The sequence below is a fragment of the Rattus norvegicus genome, chromosome 6, assembly GCF_036323735.1.
Source record: "Rattus norvegicus strain BN/NHsdMcwi chromosome 6, GRCr8, whole genome shotgun sequence".
Lineage (NCBI taxonomy): Eukaryota > Metazoa > Chordata > Mammalia > Rodentia > Muridae > Rattus > Rattus norvegicus.
Genome location: NC_086024.1, coordinates 35,833,335 through 35,854,066, shown reverse-complemented (window position 1 = coordinate 35,854,066; position 20,732 = coordinate 35,833,335). Strand labels below are relative to the sequence as shown.

The following is a 20,732-nucleotide window of genomic DNA, read 5'->3' as shown; positions in this document are numbered from 1 at the left end:
CTCTTGTTTACATACGACAGCCACAAGCATCTGACTTTCCTGTAAGTCACCAATATGCCCTCACCTGCTCCCACAGAACCTCAGAACTTGGGAGGACCATAGTAGTAGCAGGAAACCTAATAGTTATCTATTCTCAAGGTAAATGCCACCTTGAAAATAAGTCAGTAAATACTGGGAGAATAAAACAACCCATATAGAAGACAGTGAGAGCTGTTTATGGAATAAGTTGCAAAAGCGTATAAACCAAAAACTACCTATAAGATGTAGAAGGGGGCTTGTCAAGTGTAGAGACATATCTGAGGCTAGAGCAGATGTAATGATGCCATTCTACTGGGCAGATTTTTCTAAATATCTACATCCATCATTTCCATTAATATTGAAAGGAAACCAATTGAGGTTACATTTACCATTCTCTTTTTAAATGGGGAAAATGTGTCTTAAGAAATTAAGTGAGCTTTATTTAGTCATGATGCAAAGTAGCATCGTGTAATGGAGTACAGATGTGAGTGCAATTTTATCTGATGACAGTCCTTGCTCCTATTATTGCTATGAATGTTATCTCTGCCATATCTCCTCTTCTCCCAGTTCCACCCTTACAAATCCCTTTCTCCATTGCCCCCTTCCCTTCTGCTTGTAGTGGGGGAATCCCTTGGGTACCACCCCACCCTATGATATCTGGTCCCAGCATGACTAGGCAATCCTCTCCCACTGAGGCCCCACCAGGCAGTACAAAACCTTCAACCCAAAATTTGTCTTGCCTACAAAATTTACAGGGATAAAGATAGAGCAGAGCCTGAGGAAACAACCAATCAATGACTGCCCCAACTTGAAACCCATCTCATGTAAGAGAGCCAATCCCTGACACTATTATGATACTCTGTTATGTTTACAGACAGGAACCGAACATAACTGTCTCCTAACAAGCTTAATCCAGCAGCAGATAGTGTCAGATGAAGAGATCCACCACCAAACATCAGGTGGAGCTCAGGTAGTCTCATGGAAGAGTAGGAGATAGAAATGAACAAGCCAATGCCTCAAGAACACCACAAGAAGACCTACAGAGTCAACTAACCTGGGACCATTGGGGCTCACAGAGCTTGGGCCACCAACCAGGAAGCACTCAGGAGTTGGACCTAGACCCTGTGTACATATGTAGCAAATGTGCAGCATGGTCTTCATGTGAGTCCCCCTTCCCCAACAAGTGGGGTAGACTGTCTCACTGTTTTCTCCCTGCTATTGGATCCCCTTGCATTTATTTTTTTGGCATTGAGTGCTTCTACACCATTACTGCTGCTGCAGTCCTTCACTGATGGGAGATTTCAGTGCAAACTAAAGACCAGGTCCTCTCCAGAAATCCTCGAAGCTTACAGGTTCAGATAGGGACCACTGAGGTATCCTGGTTTGATGAGAGATAAACTATCAGGTTCTCAGCCTGTTCAGTGTATAAATAGCCATTTGTGACTACATGGCCCTAGTCATGTAAACAAATCAAGTGCATTCATTACGAATGCATATGCGTCCTATTGATTTTGATCCCATAGAGAATTCTGAGTAACACAATAGAAAGTAAACTGAAATAATGTCTTTGAAATTTGGATTTCCCAACCATAAGATTGTGTCGATTATTTTATTATTCTATCATGCTCCAAATTAAATCATCCATTCAGCTACAGCCTTCCATTCTTCATCATGCTGTGACTCGTAGGAAAAACTATGTTCTACGTCTATTTGTCTCTCCTTGCCTAGAATTTCTCGGCGTCTTTTAAATGAAATCAAATTGGAAGTCTTTGGTAATTTTCATATTTCTTACACTAGTTCCTTACTAGATTTATGGATTTGACTGTTTATATTACATTATTCTGCTTTAGGTACAGATTCTAGAACAATTTCACAATTGTCCAATGTGTGAGAGTCTGTGACTGTTCTGAGCACATATGAAAATAATCACTTAGAGAAACTGTCCTTATCAAGCTCATGACTCGCCTGTGTCTCTAAGAGACAAGAAGTAGGGCAAGCAGCCTGAGGGTATTTTTCGAACATTGTTTTGAATGAACAAACAGTTGTTACGAGAGCTTCATGAAAACGCGTGATGTATAGCTGTATTAAATGTAATTTATCCCCTCCTACTTAACATCTACTACACTTGCGTCCATATAGTAGTGCTTAGTCACAGCCCTGGGAGTAAAATGAAGACAAATGGCTTAGTATTCAGGGGGAGTAGAAGGTCATCTTGATTGAAATATTTAAGCTTTTCCTCATCTTCCAATCTCAGTTATGGAGTGTAATCAATTACTCCCTTGTCCCCTGGAGAGTTAGCAGAGACATAGCATTCTCCTCTCTAGCTCGCTAGCTCACTAAAAACTAAACAAGTATTTCTTTCTCCCACACTTCCCAGACTCACTTGCTGCGTACTCCCTTTGAAGGGCAAAACTTCTCTGGGAATGGAAATGCATGGACTCCTGGAAGAATAGAATTTTGACTAAGTGGCAGGCTGTGGTCAAGGGTAGACAAAGATGATCAGTTAAGGATCATTAGTCATGATGAAGGACGTGACATCCTTTGAGATGGCACAGTAAAATGTGCCTCTAGTTAATCAAGCTATATGAATCTAAGCGATAACATTTTGGAAATGTGTAATTACTTTTAGGGTCCTCTTTTTGTAGACATCATTACAGTTGATTATCTCAACCTAGCACATGTGCTATCACCCCGACACTGTCATTTCTGAAACGTTGAGACTGTCCCTATGTCCAATTAAGTACAGTATATATATATTCTGTTTTCCTATCTTCACAGAGAATCATTACCTTGTACTTCTCTTAACCAGGACTTTGCTGCTATAGAATTGACATATGTTGTTGGTTGTTTGTTTTTTGATTTGGTTTGGTATTTTAATTTCACACTTGTTCTTCATTATTCACTCATGCAATCTTGTCACTCTGTCCTCTGAGGTATTTGTGTACGTAGTACAGAATATTTTAGAGACAGTCAAGTTCAAGATCTGTTCTGAGTCAATCTTTCATCTTTCTCAGTTCCTATCTTACAGTAAGGGGCAAAAGCAGAAAGTAAGAGAAGATGAGAACAGAAAAGAAAAGGATGGCAAAACCAGAAAAAAGAAGACTAAATAGCCCCTTTGAATGCATGATCTATGGAAGCTGGAGGTAGGCAGAGGTATCCTAAGTCAGGTGTCTCCAAAGAAAGCGGATGTGTGTATGTAAAGCTATTTAAGAAAAAACTCTATATGTATATATAAACTAATTTTATAACTAATTGCTTTCACTTATACATACACAGTAGGTCAAATAAATGATCTAGTCAAACATTAATTTGTCACGTGGGAGAAATACTTAGAACAAGAAATGCAGGATGGGGTTCTAAGCTACAAATTGTCTTATGTAGTAAAAGTGAAATGTGCTGGTTCTGTACTGATATCCTTATCACATCATCATGTTTAATAAATATCATAAACATATTTATTAAAGAAATGTATACACACACAAACATACAACATACACACACACACACACACACACACACACACACACACACAGAGAGAGTTTTTCCCTTTAAGTAGCTGCACAATGAAGAGAAAAATAGCAGACTATCAACTTTAATTAGCTTTCCCAGTAAGATTAACAAATGTGTGTTGTGAGTCTTGGATCTCTCCGAGACTATGTTGAATAATTTCCCAGTGCCACTTCCACTCTTGGGTAACTTGGTTACTGAAAGAATTGCAAGCATCATGTCTGCTCCTAACATCATCATAGGATAGAGAACATATAAAATTTTCTTCCAGGAAGACCTCCATAGATTTAAAATCGCATTAACTCTTATGCTGTCTTGAGGCCCATCACCCATAAGGGGATGGACATGACTGGCATTGACTATACAACATAGACTATCTACTATACATATATACTATATAGATATATAGCCATGACTAAGCAGGCTGTATATCTAAGGCAGTTGCTATGGAATCCAGAGATATGAGTTAGAAGAGTTTTCTGTTAAGTTAGATACAAATGTAAAGGAATACCGGTACTGGTGATATGATGCTCTGGCAAAGGGCTCAGGCCACCAAGACTAATGACACCAATTCAATCTCCAAGACCCACAGGGTAGAAGGAGCACACTGATTCTCACAATCTGTCATCTGACTACCACACAAATATGTTGTGGTTTTCACCCCTCGCTTCTGAAAAAGAAACGAATTAAATAATGTAATTGCTACAAATTTAGAGACTATTAGGAAGGCAACCCATAGCTATCTTTCTTTTTTTTTTAAGATTTATTTATTATATGTAAGTACACTGTAGCTGTCTTCAGACACACCAGAAGAGGACATCGGATCCCATTACAGATGGTTGTGAGCCACCATGTGGTTTCTGGGACTTGAACTCAGGACCTCTGGAAGAGCAGTCGGTGCTCTTAACCACTGAGCCATCTCTCCAGCCCCATAGCTATCTTTCTGATGACCAAGATGGTTTTCTGCACCTTTGACGATGTGACGGGGAAATCGGTATAGAGTATAGAATTAGTAAAGAGACACGTCATTTTATCACCGAGAACAACTTAGCACATAAAACACCATCAAGCACCAGGTCTTCTAAATATTTTCCCCACTTTTTAAACGAGTGTTGGGCTAGATAGTTTATCTGATCTACTGGGTATGCATAAATGAGAGCAATTATTTATAAAATTAATTTGGGAGTAGTTCAATATCTTCAAAATTCATTCAAGGCAACTTTGATCTGTGGATGACTTTCAAGATGTTTCTTTTTCCTCTTTGAAACTGAAAAGACGTTCTCAGGCAAAGACTAGCAGTTACCTTGCTTTATATTCTCAATATCTATTGTTCGTCACTGTGTGCCTATTTCGTGTGTGTGTGTGTGTGTGTGTGTGTGTGTGTGTGTGTGTGTGTGTGTTTTATCTTTATGCGGTTTTGGTTTCGACGCCATCATTATTTGAAGTCATCCCTCACTGGGGAACAAGTATGTTCCTAAGATGTATACTAATAATGACCTCCAATAGTGCTGTGTTTGGAGATGGAGCCTTTCAGAGAATGGTTAGAGTTGAGCGAAGCCTTGGGAACGAGGCCTTATACTGACAAGAAGATCATTATCCTTATAAAGTAAACCAGAGCACTCACTCCTTCCACACCCACAGACACTAGTAAAGACCACAAAAGACAAGTTTAAGAGGAAGTGGCCATTTTTAATCCAGAAAGTTATAGTTTGTCAAAAGCAAATCTACTTTCATTTTCATCAAGAATTGTTGATTTCGGAATCCTGAGACAGCGAGTACTTGGTATTTAACTCCGCTCTTTTCCTTTGGCAGGCTGGAGAGATTAAGACACCCTGAAGTGGAATTTCTCCATAAGACAGTGTCTATGTCCTTGCACAGATGCTCGAAGGTAACTGACGATGAGCTAAATCAAGAACGTATGGTCAGGGCTCAGGTTAACTCTGTACACTTGCTCAGGTTAGCTATAAGAAGCAGGGGAGATGTATGACCAGAGCTAAGGAATTAACCACTGAGTCGTAGAAGTATTGAGGTGTCAAGAACCTACTCTTCTCCCCTTTAACTTCTTCTTATTCCTAACTAGGTGCTTATCTAGTATTTTTTAATTTGTTGAACCCAAGAGCCACTTCATATTCCTTATCACTTAATGAATCCCATTTCCCTTGTGTGCCTAGATTGCACAAACATTTTCTCACAAGCTCACATCCATAAATTAGAGAGTGGGAACATTTAGAACCAAAATCTAGTGCTTGTATGGCTTCTCCTTTCCCTCTCTGAGCATCTGCAAACTTGTGTTTTGTTTTGGTCCACACATCCTCTGCCTCCCAGCCTTGCTCCAAACTTCCAAGTTCACAGTCTGAGAACTTTCCCATCCAAAACAGGTTCATGTGTGTGAGCCTAAGATTATCAGGGAAGAAAATGTCTCTAGAATTTCCTTCAGAGATACTCTTTTTCTGAAAAAAAGAAAAAAAAAAGCCAAAGTAAAAACCTGAGTCATGATTTGCTTGTGAAATAAACAGTTGCTTCCTGAAATCTTTTCTGGGCAAGACAGACCAACAGATATATTCAATGAGAACAAGAATTCTTCTTTTGTAGAGGGCACAGTGTTCTACTGAACTCTCTCTGTCTCTGTCTCTGTCTCTGTCTCTGTCTCTTACTCTGCCTCTGCCTCTGTCTTTGTGTTTCTCTCTCTCTCTCTCTCTCTCTCTCTCTCTCTCTCTCGCTCTCTCTCTCTCTCATTCTCTGTATGTGTATATGTGTGTGCATATCTGTATGTATATGTGTACATGCATGCATGTGTGTCCGTTTATATCTGTATGTGTGTTTATGTATGTATGTATGTTTATATGTGTGAATGTGTATGTATATGCATATGTGTGCGTGTGTAAGCAAAACAGCTTTCTTCTAAAGTCTTACTATTACATTTTGAAACAGAAGCACATGAGTATTTTAAGATTGATATCCCCAACCAAAAGTATAATTTTGTTATGAATGGTAGACATCAATTGACACACAATTCTTAACCCAATCTGTACTTTACTGCTCAGTTTTGTTATTTTTGTATCATTTTTATGAACATCTTTGGCCACAGTAGTTAAATATTTTATTTTCCCAAAGCAAAGCCTTTGTGCAGTTGAGAAAAAGAGTAAGAATGAAATTCTTATTAGGTTAAAAACCTAGTCAATAAAAATGCATCTCATGTTATTGATATGTAATTTCCTGTTGTATGTGATTTTTCATTTACTGGCTGAAACGGAGATAGCAGGGATCTTTGACTTATCACATCAGCCGAAGTTCACAATATCAATACTACACTTCTACAATTATGGCTGAACTCCGGCTATCAGCTTCTCAGCTTAAAAGAGGAAATGATTCTGGGAAGGACAAGGTAGTAAATCATTCTATATGATCAGAATAAGTGTGAGCAGGTGGATTCTAGCAAGGAGTGACAGTGAAAAAGCTGGACGGAAGGGAACATAGACATACGGAGGGGTATTGGGCAGGGTATGCATGGTAGACAGGTGGTTGGGGGTCAGAATCAAGTCACCAAGAGGAAAGCCTCTGACTTGGTCTTATGAGGTATGTATGTATCTTGAGGTATACACCAGTGTGGCTGAATTAATTAGCAATGACTTGCATCCCATTTCATGGTAAGAGCGCCATTCAGATTACCAGCATGGTCTGATACATTGAGCTTTCCAAGAACCAACCCACCGGCATTTGCACGGGAGTGTGTTCTCTCTCTCTCTAGGTTTGCTGTAAGTTGAGACTATTCTGTGACTCTGGAAGGTGCCAGCATTCAGGAAACAAAGTCACATCTGTGTCTTTGAGCCTGCACTATGACTCCAGGATGTGTATAGTGCTGGAGGGATTTCCTTAGTGAAAAACAAGTCTGAAATTGTCTATTTTTCAAGCCATTTTAGACCCATCCAAGCAGCCACTCTGCCTAAAAAGCCAGGTCAGAAATTGTGTGTCTGGAACCTCCAGATTGCAAATGCAAGCTGCATTTGGAAGTATACAACTTCCAGGTTATGAGGGACACTGTGCTTCCAGGACCAGCTATTACTTTTTTTTTTTTCGGTTCTGGAGACTCATCTTCACCGAAGCACAGCAGGATAATGAAGCTAATACCACAGTCTCTTCAGAGCCCACGGCGTAAGAGAAAGCATTCAGTATCTCTTCATTTTTCCCCCTGCTTGACTAAGCCTCAAGACACGAACAGCTTCAGGACATAGCGCACGTTTATTGTATCTTTTCTCTTTCCCCCTTCTCCTCAATACCTCTGATGTTGAGCTCCTACCTACAACCCACAGTCATAAAGATCCACGCTGCCTTTGAATCAATATTTCTTCACAGCTTTCCTGGAAGGGATCTTATTCCATCTGCCATGTCCTCAGGTGATCTCAGAGGGAGAACTAAAGCCCGAAGCAAGAATCATTTGCCCGGGTTTAAAGGGAAGAATTACTGTTCATTTATCATCTCTTACTACCCCACCCATAAGGGGCCTTAACTCTCAGGAGGTTCCATACAGAGGATAGATGAAACCACCTCTAGGGATGTGGGTGAACCTGGGCAGCACAGAGCCCAAGTTGACAGCAGAGGAACAGCCAACATAAGCAAGTGTTTATAAATGTATCCAGCATCCTCTGTACAAAACATTTTAAAATGGGGACTGAACCCACAAGCAATGTAGCCAGTGTACTTGATGTCCACTTGCCACTGGCAGTTACACAAATTCCAACTTCACAGTCCTATCTCACCTTTACTTCTCCATGTAGGAGGACCTTAGATCTGACCATGTCCTCTTGGCTTTATGGTAGCTGTAGACATATTGCTCCATACCTAGTTCCTAGGATGCAAACCAAGATGACTTGAGCGGCTGTAAAAACTCTTTGCTCTCCCCAGTTGCACTCACTCTTTGCTAAACTCAGGCTTTTCCTCTACAATGTTCTACAGTCATCCCATTCCCTCTTCTGGAAAGTTCACTGTGATCAGGAATGGGATTTCACCATTCTTCTTCATTGCCTCCCTCTGAAAAGATGATCTCTGCTGCATGGTTCTCTGTTCTGAATACTATGCAGTTCAAGTTTTCTGCTGTCTTGGAAGGGAGTAAGATCCATCTTGTCTGGACATTTCTCACCGAGCCTGAGGTGTGGCAGGCATTAGGAGATTTAATGAGTGGTTGCACTCCATTGCTATGAACTTGCAATGGGGAAAATATATCAGGTTTAAGTTTTGACTTGCAGTTTCCCCTGTGTTAGTCCTTCAGTTCTAGCTTGAGACAGATAATAATGAATTAAAAGCCTAATGTTTCTTATCAGGTCTAAGCTAAGAACAATTCCCATCTAGATCAATACACCTGTTCCTTGCCTCTTGATCTTCCTGACACATGAATAGCTCCTCTCTCTTCTTGTCTGCTGAGAGATTTTCCTCAGTGGCCTAAAGCTCATCTATATTTAGTGGGTTCTGTCATTAGCTCTGCCTGGGGAATCCCAAAATCTGAAACCAACTATACGTGGAGACCTGTGGGTGTTTATTTCGCTGCGATTTATCAGTATAGCATTCTATCTTAATGATGCTTTGTGAATTCCTGTCCAGTTCATCTTTCTTTTATATAGCAAAACTGATTAATAGGCTCAAACCTTTCCCAAAATGCAGTGAGACACTGCTGTATGTATAGTAAAGAGAAAAAGGCTCCAGACAGGGAAAACCTACAAGATTTTCAGTTTTGCCTTTATCCTTCATAAACTAGATGGACAAAGAAGTAGTCACTTAACTCTCTGAACCATAGCACACTCATGTTACAGCCAAATAATTCCACTAGAGTTTTAGGGCTTTATTTTTTATTGATTTTTAATACGTGTATTGTGTGTCTCCATGTGTGATGTGCAGGTGTTTGCAGAGGCCAGAGGTTGATCCTCTGGGGCTACAGAGAGTTGGGAACCATGTGAGTACTGGGAATCAAAATCAAACATGGTACTCTACAAGAGCAGTGAATTCCATTAACCACTAGGTCATCACCCCAGTAATCCCCTCCACACACATCCTAGATTTTTCTTAATATATTCATCTGTAGTCCAAAGTCTGCAAATTTTATAGTCTTTGATTCTAGTCCTTCTACAGTTTAAGTACTATCATCCTTTGAATGGGAAGGGACTACCACCAGCTCATGTGTTTAAAGACTTGATTATTTGTGGCCTTTTTTGGAAGGCTGTAGAATCTTTAGGACAATGAAGTTTTGCTGAAGAAGTGAAAGATCATGCGTGGGCCTTGATGTTTGATAGCCCAAACCTACTTGCTGCCTACTCCTTGGTCCTGACCATGGCCATAATCAGACTATCTGCCTCAAGCTCTTGCTGCCTTGGCTCTCTGACCACGATGGGCTAGATCCAGTGTTAAACTTTAAGATAAAAGTAAACCCTTCTCTTAAGTTGTGCTGTATAGGTGTTTGGGAACAGCAATGAGAACAGTAATGATACAGTTATATTTTTCCTATTAATGTGACAAATGCCCAACATACACAAATTAAGAGAGGAAAGGTTTACTGTGCTTCAGACATTTCAGTGGTTTGTTCATGGTAAAAGGAAGAATATATCAGACCAGGTAGATTTTTTTTTGTCTCTTGTATCCAGGATGCAAATCTAGAATATTCAACACTGGTTTTCCTCATTTCCTCTGCCATTACATCTGGGTTCCCAGTCTATGGCATATACTATCTCCAGCACAGATTCATTTTGATGGTCCAATAAGAGTCACTTCAGCAATCCACGATTTCCTCTACACCATGATGGTGCCCAGAAAAAGAGCAGTGCTTTACATGGCCACATTTAAAATTCCTGTTTTCATGGAATGCCTACCTCAACCAGAATTTTTAACTCCTTGAGTTAAATCCAGCTGAGTTCAAATTCCATTGCAACAAGTCACCAGAGGGACTATATATCTCTCTCTTTCAGCGGAGAAGCCAAGCACAGCGGTTCAATTACACTAGCACTGAGTCCTGCTCTTCACAGATGGAAAGACCAGAGGGAAAGGCATCATGGGGAGACTTATATGATCCTGTTCACTCCCCTCGGCTAGAAAAAGCATTGCGTTCGTGACGAGAAAATTGAAATGGAATGTGGTCCAAGATGGCAGCCACTGCTTTCTGTTCTATTAACCTCTGGGGTGGACAGCACAGAGAAGGGTGACCAAGATGAATTACTTCTTCAATCTCTGTGCACTCACTGCCTTTCTGTTGTACGAAGGGTAATCTCAGAAGTTTTTGGTTTGCATCCAAAATGTCTGTGATTTAAAAACATGTCATTAGGATAGAGGTTTATAGAGCAATCAAGCAAACCAGGTATGTGAAAAATAAATGAATAAATATACCCCAGGATTTCGGAATAAATGAGAGATGAAACGGTAGAAGTTCTATAATAATTATTGGCTCTCAAATTAATGGTAATAATTACCACAGCAAATTGCCATGTAACTGTTCAGTGAACAAGTTTATAATCTAATCCTACATTTGTAACTGGTTTCTCTCTATTTTCAAGTCTTGAGGATAAAGCTTCTTGCTTTAGAATAATTCTTGCTTTAATCCCTACTTACCTAAGCCCTTGTTCTGCATAATGAGAGTAAAATGATTGAAGAAAGGGTTTTAATGAATGCCAATCCAACATTCTGCACAAAAGGATCCTGAGCATAGCATACACTGACCTGTCCCCATAACGAGATGGGGCGACTGTATTTTAATAACTGAAAAATTAGTTGTGACATCTGTCAGCTCAGAGTAGGTGACTGGGGTGAAGCATAGCGAGTATACTTCCCTTGCTGTGAAAAGGACTAAGTGGCTTTTCATTTTCTCTGCCCAAGCTTTGTGGCCAGTTGAAAGACCTTTTTCTAATGTAAAAGCAGAGTTGGCTTTCTTCTTCTCAGGTCTCCTGCTGATTCACTCTATTCTTATTAGGATCATTCCCTTGGTTTTGATATGTGATATCATGTTGTAGATTCTTTAAAGCTTTTGCTTTACATATTGTTACTTTTACTTGGAGTTTACTTATTTTTCTCATTTGCAAAACACCAGAGACAAAGCAAGCTAGGGAGTGCATTTTGGTTCGTAGTTGGAGGAGATAGATTTCATTGCAGCAGGTATGTTTAGCAGCTGGACACATCATTTTCCAGGAAAAAGAGAGGAAGGGAGGGAAGGAGGGAGGAGGGGGGAGGGTTAAAGGAGGGAGGGAGGGAGGGAGGGGAGAGAGAGAGAGACAGACAGACAGAGAGAGACAGAGACCGAGACCGAGACCGAGACCAAGGCTGAGGCCGAGACTGTAATTCTGTTGAGGTTTTTTTTTTTTTTTTTTTTGAGTTTTTTATTCAGCTCAGAACTTCAAACCATGGGATGACATTGTGCACATTCAAAGTGAATCTTTCATCCCCAAGTAAACCGTTCAGGAAAGATCCCCTCACATCCTCCCAGAAAATGAATTTCCGTGCTGATTCTAAATCCAGACAAAGTGACTCTAAAGATTAACTCTGCCGTGGTCTACTCATTGTTGAGGATATAGTTATTGAGTTGCTTAGTACCTCAATGGGGATTTACTTTACCAAACTTTATCCAAATTGTACAGCTCTGTGCTGAGGTAAAATACTCAAATATATTCAATATAGATTTACAACCTAGAAAGAGCTTAAGACACGTGGCTCAACCTGGTGACTTCTAAGTAGCAAAATTTTCAGTATGGGAGGACATTCTGTAGATTTGAGTAGTAGGTAATATTTGGGAGGCTTTGAGGTCATCTTAGAATACTTTGCAATGTCATACTTGTTTAATAAACGAAAGGGTAGATGAAGAAACTCCACTCTAATACTAAAGGATGAGAGCCAGTTACTCTTGAGAGGGGGCGTGCTCCAGCTTATTGATAAACTATTATTAGATAAAAGTTCCTGTAATGTAAATGAGGTTGAAGAAGAGTTGACTATTATAAAACTATGGTTAATCATCTAGGAAGTCATATTTCATAGTCCTTGTACACATTCCACAAACAGCTGTTGAAGAGACGCTAACATGCTGGGTCATACTAAAAACTGGTTAAATACACTAACGTGGCAATCGAAAAGAAAATTTCATTTGAAGTCCTTTCTTTGCAAATGACAGGGATTTGCATAAGTCACCAGTCTTGAAAATTTCGGATTAGTAGAATTGGTATATTTATGGTAGGTATTGTTAGCAGGCAACAGTTTTGTATGGTGGAAGTGAGTTCATTTGCCTCAAATGATTGATAAGGTGATTTGACATAAGAGACATCCCTAAAACATAAGTCATTACGATTAATAGCTCCATTCCAATAGTTATAGAGACTGATGGGGTTTTGAGTGTGTATTGAACTATGTGTATGTGGGGTTAGAGGAGGGATATCAGTAGGATAATCCGGTGCGTTGGGGAGATGGTTGGTGTACATAAAGAGTAGATGAGAGCCATCAATTGAGGATATGAGAACAGATACCTTTCAAACCAAAAGGCTGAGTCTTTTTAATAGTTTTATACTGGGGAGGGCCTTCTTGTGTAATACAGCAACACAATGCTAAAGTCTTGGATTTATCAGTATAGCAATATTGTCATTATTTCTTAAAAAAAAAATCCTAGACTCATCTCCACAGTCATTGCCTCAGAAGCTGCTGTGAGGAGATAGGAGGATGAGTTAGAGAATTGTTTGTTTTAAGGTCTGTTCAGTTTCTCAAATGTGTGGTAAAAAGGAATAGTGTCTGAGAAATGCCGTATCCGCATTTGCTAGGTAACCTTATGCTTGCAGGTCCTTTAAAGAGCTGTACTCTCCTTGTACTGTAATTCTAAACAAATTTCTTATCTTTTTAACACAAGAGAACCCTCAACTGAAAATTAATTTAGGGAAATTGAAAGTCCTTTTTCCATGTTCACCTGTTTGTAAATGATAAGGACCATAAACAATGGTTTTAATAATTCGGTCCTTTGCCCTGGAGTAGCAGTTTATGATCCAGGCACCATCTCATTCCCACATGAGCTGATCCTCCATTTCAAGCCAACACTCACTTTCTGTGATGAAATGCAAGGGCTCATCCCAATTTAATACATGGCTTCCTTCATACGGAACACGGGAAACAGAGTATCTGCTAGAGAGCTGGGCTAAGATAGCTTCTCTTTCCACCAGACTGCAAGGGAGAAAATTAAACGAGGGAAAAAAGTTATGCTTATTCGTGTTTTCTAAAACAATTTAAGTGTTGCTTTAAAAAAAATCCCATTATAGGCTAGCTATCGCGGTAGCAATGTGAGATCAAGTGGACAGTGGGCGGAGAAACTAATAGCCGTAACCCCTTGAAGGGCGCTTCAAAGCCAAAGATACATGAAAATGTAACAGTGGAAGCAATGTATAACTCATACGCGGAAATTATTCAGGCAGTGACAGATACTATTTTAAGAGGCAGAGAGTACATTTCTTAAAAAAAAAAAGAAGAAGAAGAAAAAAACTCTAGACTCAGTCAATACTTTCCTAGTATACACACCCACGCACACTCCTCACATTTTCAGGATATGTTGAAGGGCTTTGATGGTCATGTCTGGGTATGAATTCATTGTGTCAATCATTTCCCACACCGCTTTATCTGCCATGGGACACTGACAATGCTGATGCTGTGAATGTTCCCCAGCAAGCTCTCTTGGTAGACTTTCCTAGCCTTCAGGTACGACACAGCTGCTTAGTCCCTATAATACTCACTGGTCAGTGCTTCCCTTCAGCGTTGGACATAATTGTATTCACTTGATGACTTAGTTAATGAAAGGATAACTATTGATTTGTTTTAAGAAGTAGTGACATGGAGAATTTCACCTGGATTTCTCTGGAAAAACCCATAATCATTTTTCAAGGTCTTATTTCTTCCCTCGAGGAACTCATTTATCAATTCAATTTACCCTGGAGTCAAAGAGCCATCCCCCAATTTCTCTGACGTTCTCTACATGAGAATGTCTATCCTCAGGAAAAAAAAAACACTTTACTGCTGTTATGCTTCTGTCAGTTTTATTAAAAAGTAATGTGATAGTCATCAAAATGTGAGAGAAAAATCATATAATCATTGCAATATGTGGCAAAAATATTTTCAGAAAATATTTTCATTCATGGTGAAAGTATGTTAAGAATATTATAAATAGGGTATTCCTTTGTTCTGATGTAAAGGAGACTACCATAATATGAAAGGAGACTTTCATAATATGAAAGAATAAATCCTTTTATTTCTAACATCAAATTCAAGACAAGTATATCATTTGTAACTAATCATAATCAATATTGTCTTTCAAGGAAGTAGTATCCCAGTATTGCCAGTAGTATAAGGAAAGAAAAATATGAGTAAAATATATATATATAATAAAAGAAATAATGGTTTTCTCAAAGAAGGCATAACTGTCATTCTGAAAAATTCCAGAGCCTAGAGATGGTCATGATTGTACAAGTTTTCTCCTGAGAATGAGGGCATAAATGAAACAGAAATTCAAATTCAAAGCCAGCCTGGTTTACATAGCTAGTTGCTGGCCAGCCAAGGATACATAGGGACACCCTGTGCAGACAAAATTATTCCCAGAGTCTTTAGTGAACTTAAACTAACACTACATCAGTACAAGTGACATTAACAATTTAAATTTTGATGTACTAACATTGATAGCTTGGAATGCAAAAACAATGTTTAAAGCCAAGTTACAATAGCCCAAAAATGCAATAGCTATAAAATCTAATTATAATATTAAAGCATTTTTATATAAAAATATAAAATTACAGAGAACGAAATCAAAGAATGCTAGCATTTGGTAGTTTTATGGCTTTCAGTAAACTCATGGTAATTCCTCTCTTTCCAAACTTAAACAATGAAGTAAATAAACTCTCTACAGTTCTGCAAATTCTTAGCTGTTTCTGTGACCAATCCATACCATTGAATAATGACACAGAATACATAGGTATATGACAATTGTTGAGTGAATTGTCAGAAATTTCTACTTTAGTCCAATGACTAAAGTACTAGGAAGATTGTATTTTTTTATTGGATATTTTCTTTATTTTCATTTCAAATGTTGTTCTTTTTCCCAGTTTTCCCTCCAGAAACCCCCTATCCCATTCCCCCTCCCCCTGCTTCTATGAGGGTGCTCCCACACCCACCCAATTCCTCCTACCTCCCTGCCCTAACATTCCCCCACACTGGGGCATATAGCCTTCACAGGATCAAGGGCCCCTCCTCCCATTGACACCCGCCAAGGCCATTCTCTGCTACAGGAGAGCCATGAGTCACTCCATTTGTACTCTTTGGTTGTTTGTTTTGTCCCTGGTAGCTCTGGGGTGTCTGGTTGGCTGATACTGTTGTTCTTCCTATATGTTCTCCTTCAGCTCCTTCAGTCCTTTCTCTAACTCCTCCCTTGGGGACCCTGTTCTTAGTCCAAAGGTTGCCTGCGAGCACCCACCTCTGTATTTGTCAAGCTCTGTCAGAGCCTCTCAGGAGACAGCTATATCAGGCTCCTGTCAGCAAGCACTTCTTAGCATCTAAAATAGTGTCTGGGTTTGGTGATTATATGTGGGATGGATCTTTCTTCAGTCTCTGCTCCACACTTTGTCTCTGGATTTCCTCCTGTGAGTGATTTGTTTTCCCTTCTAAGAAGGACTGATGCATCCACACACTTGTCTTTTTTCTTCTTGAGCTTCATGTGGTCTGTAAATTGTATCTTGAGTATTCCAAGCGTTTGGGCTAATATCCACTTATCAGAGATTACATACCACGTGTATTCTTATGTGATTGGGTTACTTCACTCAGGATGATATTTTCTAGTTCTATCCATTTGCCTAAGAATTTCATGAAGTCATTGTTTTTGATAGCTGAATAGTACTCCATTGTGTAGATGTACCACATTTTCTGTATCCATTCCTTTGTTGAAGGACATCTTGGTTCTTTCCAGCTTCTGGCTATTACAAATAAGGTTCCTATGACTATAGTGGAGCATGTATCCTTGTTGTATGTTGGAGCATCTTTTGGGTATATGCCTAGGAGTGGTATAGCTGGGTCCTCAGGGAATACTAAGTCCAATTTTCCGAGGAACTGCCAGACTGACCCAGTGAAGATGTCCACAGTCCTTACATTCAGAAAGCAGAGGGAACAGGACTATGAAATCGAAGCCAGTCTAAGCTGTATATTGAGACTATGTCTCAAAAGAAAATAAATGTAAAAAAAAATCAAGGACAAAATCAAAGAGATAAATCTAGGACTCGGTAAGAGAGAGGAGAGGAGGGAGGGGGAGGGAGAAGGGTGAGGGAGAAGGAAGGGAGGGGGAGGGGAGAAGGAGAGAGAAAGAATCTGAGGCTAAGTGGGATTATTATCCAGAACACCCCAAATGTCATGCTCTTACACTACAGAGCCCGCATGGAGCAACAGGCTAGCAGATTGACAGGCAGTTGGAAGAGCTCTTCCTACCATGAGAGATCCAAGATTAGCTGGCATGCCTGTACGCGTTGGTACACTGACTCAGGCAGCATCACCAGCCATGGTTTGCCTCCTTAAGGTGACACTTTTTGCCATCTGGTGGACATATGGTTTGCATGTGTCTCCCACGTGAGGCGCCCCCATGTCCTTCTTGATGTGTCTGGTTTCCAGGTTAACCCACATTCCCTCCATCTGTCTTCCTCAGATAACTTTAAGACAAAGAAACCCCATCATCTCTCTTCTCGAGAACTGGTTCCACATCTGGAATCTAAAGACCAGGCCTGCAGTTCAGTTCGAACGGGCATGGTCTGAAAAGTTAGCTTTGCTTTCTCTTCAGGCACCTGCTGGGAAACCTTCTGAGGCCCTGGTTTCACATGAGCCACTGTGCAGCATCCTCAGCCCAGTGGGTGCTCCTGCCCCCAGCTTTATCATCCTCCTGCTCGCTCAGTATTTGCAGCCTGCTTCCCAGCTTTGAAATGCAAAATGTGTTCTATCTGGAAAGTGACAAGTGAAGATTTTTATCCATTGTCTGTGTCTGATGTGATAGCACAAGCCCTGTGTTTTATACTTAAAACACAGGCCTGTTTTGTATAAAATGCATACGAGTGAAAAGACGGGCCTGAGGAAGTGAGTTGATGAATGCATCCTGATAGGCAATTAAGAAAGGGACAAGATAATGCAGGGAAATTATATTTCTCTCGTTTTGCCCAAGATTCAGTGTGTTTCCCTTCTAATGGATCAGCAACTACTATCCTCATGCCACACTCGAATTTCCATGTTTAGAATTGATGGGTAGACATTGGCTATTTATCATTCATTCTCTTATTTAATTTCATGTCAAATAACAAGTGCATCCGCACCACCCTCTAAGCTGCACCTTGCTACAAACCACGAATCGAAGAAACATATGCCTTCTCTTAGAGAACTAGGCAAGGAATAAAGATTGTTGGAAGGGGAGGGAGGCTTCTACCAATCTTTCTCTTTGGAGAATACCCAGGCAACTCACAGCCCCCCCAGGGCCTCCTGAGCTAAGATGGGGTCCACTGCTGCTCTTGTCATTGGAGGCTAGCTCAAAAAAAATGAGTTCTCTAGTTATGCTAATACACATCAAATTCTCAAGAGACTACATATGGCCTGGAAACTCAGCTACCTTTCAACTGTAGCATATGTTTGCCTCTTGACGAGTACTTTCCAAATTCCCTATTTTGCAGCATCCCAGTGGAGCCAAATTTTATCTTGATGCTTTCATGGTGTTTGTGGACAAACTTAGTCACCTCCTCATATTAACAAGAGGTGGCCTACTGCAGAACTGGCACCTCCAGAATCTTTCTTCTTTCCTATTCTCACACTATGCTTGACATCTCCTCACGGCTTAAATGTTTATGCTTCTCCAATAAGGGTATGTGCTAAGCTATTCTTTATTACAATGAGAAATGGAGGGAGGGAAATAGGGAAGGAGAGAGGGAGAAACAGGGAAGACAGAGACAGGGGAGAGAGAGAGAGAGAGAGAGAGAGAGAGAGAGAGAGACAGAGAGAGAGAGACAGAGAGAGACAGAGAGAGACAGAGAGAGACAGAGAGAGAGAGACAGAGATACAGAGAGACAGAGACAGAGACAGAGACAGAGACAGAGACAGAGAGAATACATGGATACATGCATGTGTATGCAAAAGCATGTGTATGCAGGCCAGAAGGCAGAATTGATTTTCCACTTTTACCACATTTACCACATGAGACCTGGGATCAATCTAAGGTTGTTAGTCTTGGTGGCAAATGTCTTTATCTGCCAATTTATTCACTTGTCCTGTGTGTTCCTATCTTAGTCACCCAAGGGCCCAAGGTGGTGATATTAGGAAATTTGGGTCTATGAAAATAGACCTTTTCTGAGTATTATTCTTGCCTTTTTATAAGAGGCTTAAAAAAGCTCGCCTTTCCCTTCCTACAGTATGGGAACACAGCAGAAGGTGTCATATGAATTATCAAGAGGGGCCTTTCTCTTGCAGAAGCAGCCAGGACTTAATTTTCAACCTTCCCACTTACATAAAAAAAATGTGCCTGCTGCTTAGGAAACTCTCAGTTTTTAATGTTTGGTGAGAGCAGCCCAAGAGGATTGAGACACCATGATCCTACAATTTTGAGCCTGAGTTTTGAGGCTCCACCCTGGGATTTAGTACCCTTGCTCTAAGAGTTCAGTTGATAATAAGTAGTAATGCTGTCTAAATATTAAGGCTCTCTTCTTCAGTGAAGCACATCTAAATATTTAAGGCATGTGGTCACATTTAGCCCACACGTCGACTTTAGGTAGACATACATAATGATCCCATTGTACAGCTAAAGACATCGAGATCTGTAGAGATGAGATTATTTGATCAAGGTCATTAACTCATTAAGTAGCTGAGATAGGGTTTGAGATCAGGTCTTTCTGACTAACCTTTATGCTTAGTCAAATGAGTATACTACCCCCCAGTGATTAGCAGTTCCAGGGTGCTAATTATTATCTGTCTCAAATGAGACTTCTGCCATCTGACAGGATCAGAAGAGACGAGATAATGAATAGCAAGCTCCGATGAATAAAGGAAAAAGGAAATTACATGTCACAGAATTTTGCCTTTACATGATTTGGACATCTTGTGTCACCGCTGTAGAGCGTCATACAGAGGATTCTAATCAGGTGAGAGAGGACGAGAGTAGTGTGTGCCAGGAAAGGGCACTGGCTGAGGTGGCAGTGATCGTGAGTTGTCTTTTTCAAAAGATTTCCTGACGGTGAGACCAGAGCTGAGAAGAGATGCTGCATTTGTATGTGCAGCAAAGCAGGTCCCAGGACAGGGGCAAAATTGTCCCCCAGGTATTAGAATATTGTGTCCCCTTAAGTATGGCTGACAGCTTGATCGTTTTTATCTTTAGCATTTAAGGAGTAGCCAAGTCATGAGGTCATTGTCATCGTGAACGGGATTCATACCCTCAAAAAAAAGACTGAATGAACCAGGTAGGCCTGTGATGCCCTTCCACTCTGCTCCTGCTCCCTTAGAGAAACACGGTGCTTGTCTCTTTCTCCATGTGAAGTCATAGCAAGAAGGCATTCTGAAAGAAGAAAGCTAGCCTTTACCAGGCTCCCAAATGAGCTTATCTATCTGTCATTTTTTCCAGCTTCCAGAACTATAAGAAATGAATTTCTAGAATTCTTAAATTATCCATCCCAGTGTGATTTGTTACAGCAGCATCAGAAATGCCTCAAACAACATGGAATGCCATTGTTAATATACTTGCACATTTATAATATTTAAGTGTGCATAGCAGTTTCCTAGGACAGACATTTTCCCTCGTCACATGGGATATCATAACTTCCTTTTGGGAGATCTATAGAATCCTGGAACGGAGGCTGGCAGTCCCAGAGGTAGGGCGCTTGGCCTGTAGTTCTTGATACACCAAAAGGGCTGATTTTATCTACGTGTGTAAAATTATCCACTAGCATGGGTTCCTCCATTGTATAGAAGAGCCAACTTTATTGAATGTGATGTACCAGAAAGAACAGAAAAGTCAGTTGTGACTTCATGAGCTTTGTCTAAAGTAAGCAGGTTGTGTTGCTGTTACTGTTATTATTATTATTATTATTATTATTATTATTATTATTAGTAGTAGTAGTAGTAGTAGTAGCAGTAGTAGTATTGTTATAAAAATTTTTTCACCCACCTATATGATACCGGTGTATTGATGGGACCCAGAGCTATATCTTAGTATCAATTCC

General features: G+C 40.2%; 1 long non-coding RNA gene across 2 annotated transcripts in view; it reads left to right on the top strand.

Annotated features, from left to right (window-relative positions):
• The window catches only part of LOC120103506 (uncharacterized), a 52,459-nt gene that overhangs the window by 17,526 nt on the left and 14,201 nt on the right, over positions 1-20,732 (top strand). For both annotated transcript variants that reach the window (XR_005505772.2, XR_005505760.2), the window contains exons 3-4: positions 3,033-3,161; positions 5,338-5,413. This is a non-coding gene — a long non-coding RNA (uncharacterized LOC120103506). The remainder of the gene's footprint in view (positions 1-3,032; positions 3,162-5,337; positions 5,414-20,732) is intronic.